This window comes from Acanthochromis polyacanthus, chromosome 17 (genome assembly GCF_021347895.1).
Source record: "Acanthochromis polyacanthus isolate Apoly-LR-REF ecotype Palm Island chromosome 17, KAUST_Apoly_ChrSc, whole genome shotgun sequence".
Classification (NCBI taxonomy): Eukaryota; Metazoa; Chordata; class Actinopteri; family Pomacentridae; genus Acanthochromis; species Acanthochromis polyacanthus.
Genome location: NC_067129.1, coordinates 28093846 through 28099845, shown reverse-complemented (window position 1 = coordinate 28099845; position 6000 = coordinate 28093846).

The following is a 6000-nucleotide window of genomic DNA, read 5'->3' as shown; positions in this document are numbered from 1 at the left end:
TGCTTTCATGTTTATCTATGGATGGATCCATGTTTCTACTAAAATCCAGTTGTTGGTTCACATTTCACCAACTGTTGAGGCTCTAACATCAGCAGAACCTGATGTGTGGGAAGTATGTTCCATTTTTTTGCTGTTTTACTTGAAACTTGATCAAAATGAGTCCAAATTGGTCCAGCATATGAGAAAACTGTGCAAAATGGCTTAAAACTGGCCCATAATGGCTCAAAAACTTTCCTAAATTACTTCAAATTTGTGCAAAATGACTCAAAAATGTCTAAAACGTCAATAATAGATCATTTTTGGTTCTAGAAAATGGAAAAAAAAACTGTAGTATTGTGTCTCCATAAAGTTCCTGCCAGGAAAACCTGGTCTGATTAGGAGAGACGGCATCCATCCCACTTTGGCTGGTGCAGCTCTCATTTCTAGGAATATGGCTGATTTTATTAGTACTCCTAAAGCATGACAACCCAGAGTTAAGACCAGGATGCAGAGCTGTAGTCTTATACACCTCTCTGCAGTTTCCTCACAGCTGTCACCCTCCAGTAATTCAGTTAATTCAGTTAATTTTATTGAGACTGTGTCTGTCCCCCGACCACCAAAATTCAATAAATTAATCAAATCAAAAATATACAAAAGAAATAGTAACCACAAAAATTTAATAAAAATTAATACCTCTATTTCAACAGAGCAAAGAGACAGGAAAATTAAATGTGGTCTGTTAAATATTAGATCTCTCTCGTCTAAATCTCTGCTAGTAAATGAGTTGATAACTGATCACCAGATTGATTTGTTCTGTTTGACTGAAACCTGGTTGCAGCAGGAAGAATTTGTTAGCCTAAACGAATCAACTCCCCCTAGTCATATTAACTGTCATATTCCTGGAATCACAGGCCGAGGAGGAGGAGTAGCAGCAATCTACCATTCTAGTTTAAAACTGAACCAGAGGCCTAAACCTGATTACAGCTCATTGGAAAATCTCACTCTTAGTCTCTCTCATCCAAATTTGAAAGCTCAGAAACCAGTTTTATTTGTTGTTATATATCGTCCTCCTGCTCCTTATTCTGAGATTTATCTCAATTCTCAGACTTTTTATCTGAATTAGTGCTCAGTTCAGACAAAGTTATTATTGTGGGTGACTTTAACATTCATGTTGACGTAGACAGCGACAGCCTTACAACAGCTTTTAATTCATTATTAGACTCAATTGGGTTTTCTCAACATGTAAATAAACCAACTCATAGTTTTAATCACACTCTTGACCTTGTCCTGACTTATGGCATAGAAATTGAAGAGTTAACAGTATTTCCCCAGAACCCTCTTCTTTCTGACCATTTTATGATAACATTTCAATTTAAAGTAAAGGATTGTTTAGCAGCTGAGAACAAATATCATTACAGTAGGTGTTTGTCTGACAATTCAGTATCTAAATTTAAGGAAATAATACCCTCACTGTTTACTTCAGCAACATTTACTGATAAATCAGAAGGCAAATATTATAATTTTACCCCCACAGAAGTGGATTATTATGTTAATAATGCTTCAGCCTCACTGCGTACAACTCTTGATAGTGTTGCACCTGTAAAAAAGAAAGTTATATCTCAGAGAAGACTTGCTCCTTGGTATAATTCCAGCTGCGGACTTTAAAGCAGGCATCCCGAAAGCTGGAAAGAAAGTGGTATTCCACTAATTCAGAGGAAGTGTATGTGGCTTGGAAAAATAGTCTAGTAATCTATAAAAAAGCTCTTCGTAATGCCAGGACAACTTATTATTCATCTTTAATAGAGGAGAACAAGAACAACCTTAGGTTTCTCTTTAGCACTGTAGCCAGGCTGACAAAGAGTCAGAGCTCTGTTGAACCTTGTATTCCTTTAGCTTTAACCAGTAACGACTTCATGAGCTTCTTTACACATAAAATAGTTATGATTAGAGATAAAATTAATCTGGCCCTTCCTACAAATGTCACAGATGCTTTTGAATTGGCTGTTAGACCTGATGAATCTTTAGAATTCTTCACTCCTATATGTCTCTCTGAACTAATTTCAACAGTTTCTACATCCAAACCATCAACATGTCTTTTAGATCCTATCCCAACTGGACTCTTCAAGGAGATTTTACTTTTAATTAATTCTTCAATGTTAGATCTGATTAATCTCTCTCTAGTAACAGGCTATGTACCACAGGCTTTTAAGGTTGCTGTCATCAAACCTTTGCTTAAAAAGCCCACTTTAGATCCAGATGTGTTGGCTAACTATAGACCGATATCCAACCTACCATTTCTCTCTAAAATTCTGGAAAGAACAGTTGCAAATCAATTATGTGAACACCTACAAAGGAATAATTTGTTTGAAATGTTTCAGTCAGGCTTCAGAGTGCATCATAGCACAGAAACAGCTCTAGTGAAAGTTACTAATGACCTTCTCATAGCATCAGATAATGGACTAGTCTCTATACTTGTTTTGTTAGATCTTAGTGCAGCGTTTGACACAATCGACCACAACATTTTATTACAGCGTCTAGAATATTCAATTGGCATTAAAGGGACAGCACTGGATTGGTATCCTACTTATCAGATAGGTTCCAGTTTGTGCATGTCAACAATAACTCTTCTGAGCATACTAAAGTTAATCACGGAGTTCCTCAGGGTTCTGTCTTAGGATCGATACTTTTCACATTATACATGCTTCCTTTAGGCAATATTATTAGGAAGCATTGTATTAACTTCCATTGTTATGCAGATGACACACAATTGTATTTATCTATGAAGCCAGATGAAACTGATCAGTTAGCTAGACTGCAAGATTGTCTTAAGGACATTAAAACCTGGATGACTTTTAACTTCCTACTGCTAAATTCAGACAAAACTGAAGTCATTGTATTTGGCCCCAAACATCTTAGAAACTCGCTTTCAAAGCAAATAGTTACTCTGGATGGCATCACATTGGCCTCCAGTACTACTGTGAGGAATCTTGGAGTTATTTTTGACCAGGACATGTCCTTTAACTCACACATAAAGCAAGTCTGTAGGACTTCCTTTTTTCACCTGCGTAATATTGTAAAAATCAGGAACATTCTGTCTCAGAGTGATGCAGAAAAATTAGTTCATGCTTTTGTTACTTCCAGGCTTGACTATTGCAATTCCTTATTATCGGGTTGTCCAAATAGCTCTCTCAAACATCTACAGTTGATCCAAAACGCTGCTGCGAGAGTACTGACAGGAGTTAGCAAAAGAGATCATATTTCCCCCATACTTGCTTCTCTTCACTGGCTTCCTGTTAAATCCAGAATAGAATTTAAAATCCTTCTTCTGACATAATAACCAATCTCCATCATATCTTAAAGATCTGATAGTACCTTATTATCCTAGTAGAACTCTTCGCTCTCAAGCTGCAGGCTTACTTGTTGTTCCTAGAATTTCTAAAACTAGAATGGGAGGCAGAGCCTTCAGTTATCAGCTCCTCTCCTGTGGAACCTGCTCCCAGTTTGGGTTCGGGAGGCAGACACCCTCTCTGTTTTTAAGACCAGGCTTAAAGCGTTCCTTTTTGACAAATCTTATAGTTGGGGCTGACTGGGTGACCCACAGGGGTTCGGCTTGTGTCTTCATTTGCACAGCTGACTCCCTCTTGGACGTCCCTTCGTTCTGCCTCTAGTCATGCTGCTATAGGCCTATAGGCTGCTGGGGGACTTTTCTTGACGCACTGAGCCCTTCTCTATCTACCTTTACATTTAATATGTATACCGTTATTGCAGTACATTCACTCTGTTTCCCCCTGTGCTATTTCTCCGAGTGTCCCTGGTCCCAGAGCTGGATGCTTCAGATCTGCGGTCGATGTTCCACCAGCTGGTCCAGTCTCCATCATGTCCACTGTGGGATGCTGCTGCTGACCTTCCTCCAGCCCTCTGCTTCCAATTCCCTTTTTCCACCAGTCAACTCTGCATCGCCTTCACTATACTGTTATGCTAACTTACATACTGTTTGAATTTTACTGCTAGCTATATATGGAGTATGTTTAATGTCAGAGCCGTACATCATCAGAGTAAACTATGAGTCAGTTTTCAATGTTAGCTTATACTTTGTTTGTGTCACATATCCTGTCATGCATGTATCCAAATGTGTGTTGTGTTTTCCTTGCTTTCCCACCCCTCCCTCTTCTCCCATCCCTCCCCCTTGCCCTCTTCTGTCCTTCTCAACCCCCCCGGCCAGCAGGCAGATGGGTCCCCCCTATTTAGAGCCGGGTTCTGCTCGAGGTTTCTTCCCTGTTAAAAGGGTGTTTTTCCTTGCCACTGTCGCCTTTGGGCTTGCTCTGGGGGTCAGGCATATGGGTTCTGTAAAGCGTCTTGAGACGATTTGACTGTAATTGACGCTATATAAATAAAATTGAATTGAATTGAATTGAATTCATATTTCTACTAAAATCCAGTCTTTGGTCCACATTTCTCCAACTGTTGAGGCTCTAACATTAGTAGAATCTGATGTGTTAAAGTTTGACCAGACAAAGCTCCAGTTTTTAGATGTTTAGAATAAATGTTGAAGTGGACTCACTAGTAGGAACCAGAACCTGGAGTTCATAGAGGTCTAGGTGTTCATAGAGGTCTAGATGTTCATAGAGGACTAGGTGTTCATAGAGGTCTAGGTGTTCATAGAGGTCTAGGTGTTCATAGAGGTCTAGGTGTTCATAGAGGTCTAGATGTTCATAGAGGACTAGGTGTTCATAGAGGTCTAGATGTTCATAGAGGTCTAGGTGTTCATAGAGGTCTAGATGTTCATAGAGGTCTAGGTGTTCATAGAGGTCTAGGTGTTCATAGAGGTCTAGGTGTTCATAGAGGTCTAGGTGTCCATAGAGGTCTAGGTGTTCATAGAGGTCTAGACGTTCATAGAGGACTAGGTGTTCATAGAGGTCTAGGTGTTCATAGAGGTCTAGGTGTTCATAGAGGTCTAGGTGTTCTTAGAGGACTAGGTGTTCATAGAGGTCTAGGTGTTCATAGAGGTCTAGGTGTTCATAGAGGTCTAGACGTTCATAGAGGTCTAGGTGTTCATAGAGGTCTAGATGTTCATAGAGGTCTAGGTGTTCACAGAGATCTAGGGTGCTTTCACACATACGCCTTTTGGTCCGCTTAAAGCGGACTGGAGTCTGCAACACCTGCAAGTACGGTTCGTTTGGGCTGGTGTGAAAGCAGACCAGATTTTTTTGGTGCGGACTAAAGAACCGGACCGAGACCACCTTCGAGAGGTGGTCTCGGTCTGCTTCTATGTGAACTCCAGTTCGGTTCGCTCCTGGTGAGAACACAAACCTGTCTCCATTTGGACCGGCTTGCTGGCGCAGCAGACTTTTTAGTCTACGGGAGCTGCCGTAGCAACCTGCACGGGGAATTTTGGGATAACGATAATGTCTTGCAATGCATCTTCTCCGTGCCAAAAACGACTGTCATGTTCTCGTACCGAATGCGAGCTTCATGCTGGAACAACAGCAGTATTTGAGCTTGCTGCATAAAGCAATGATACGAATATATGGCAACAAGAAGGAACAGGAGAACATAGTTCATTGTTTACGAATAAACCAGCCTGTGGTTTTCTTCTGGGATTTTTCCCTCTTCACATGCTGTGCCAATCAGCGTTCACCTACGTCATTATTTTTGTGAACAGCGCCGCCAAACGACTGGGGGGAGATATAACATTCATTGTAGTTGGTTCAACTGCGAAAACACTGGTGTGAATGCGAACCGAACCAGTTGAAATTAGCAACATTGTAACAACTTTTGGGTCCAAACGAACCACTCTAACGGACTAACAGGTGTGAAAGCACCCTAAAGAACCGGACCGAGACCAGCTCCCGAAGCTTTTAAGTGAACTCCAGTTCGGTTCGCTCCTGGTGAGAACACAAACCTGTCTCCATTCGGACCGGCTTGATGTCGCAGCAGACCATTGGTCTACGAGAGCTTCCGTAGCAACCTGCACAGGGAATTTTGGGAGGCGCAAACTCGCGCTTCATGCTGGAACAACAG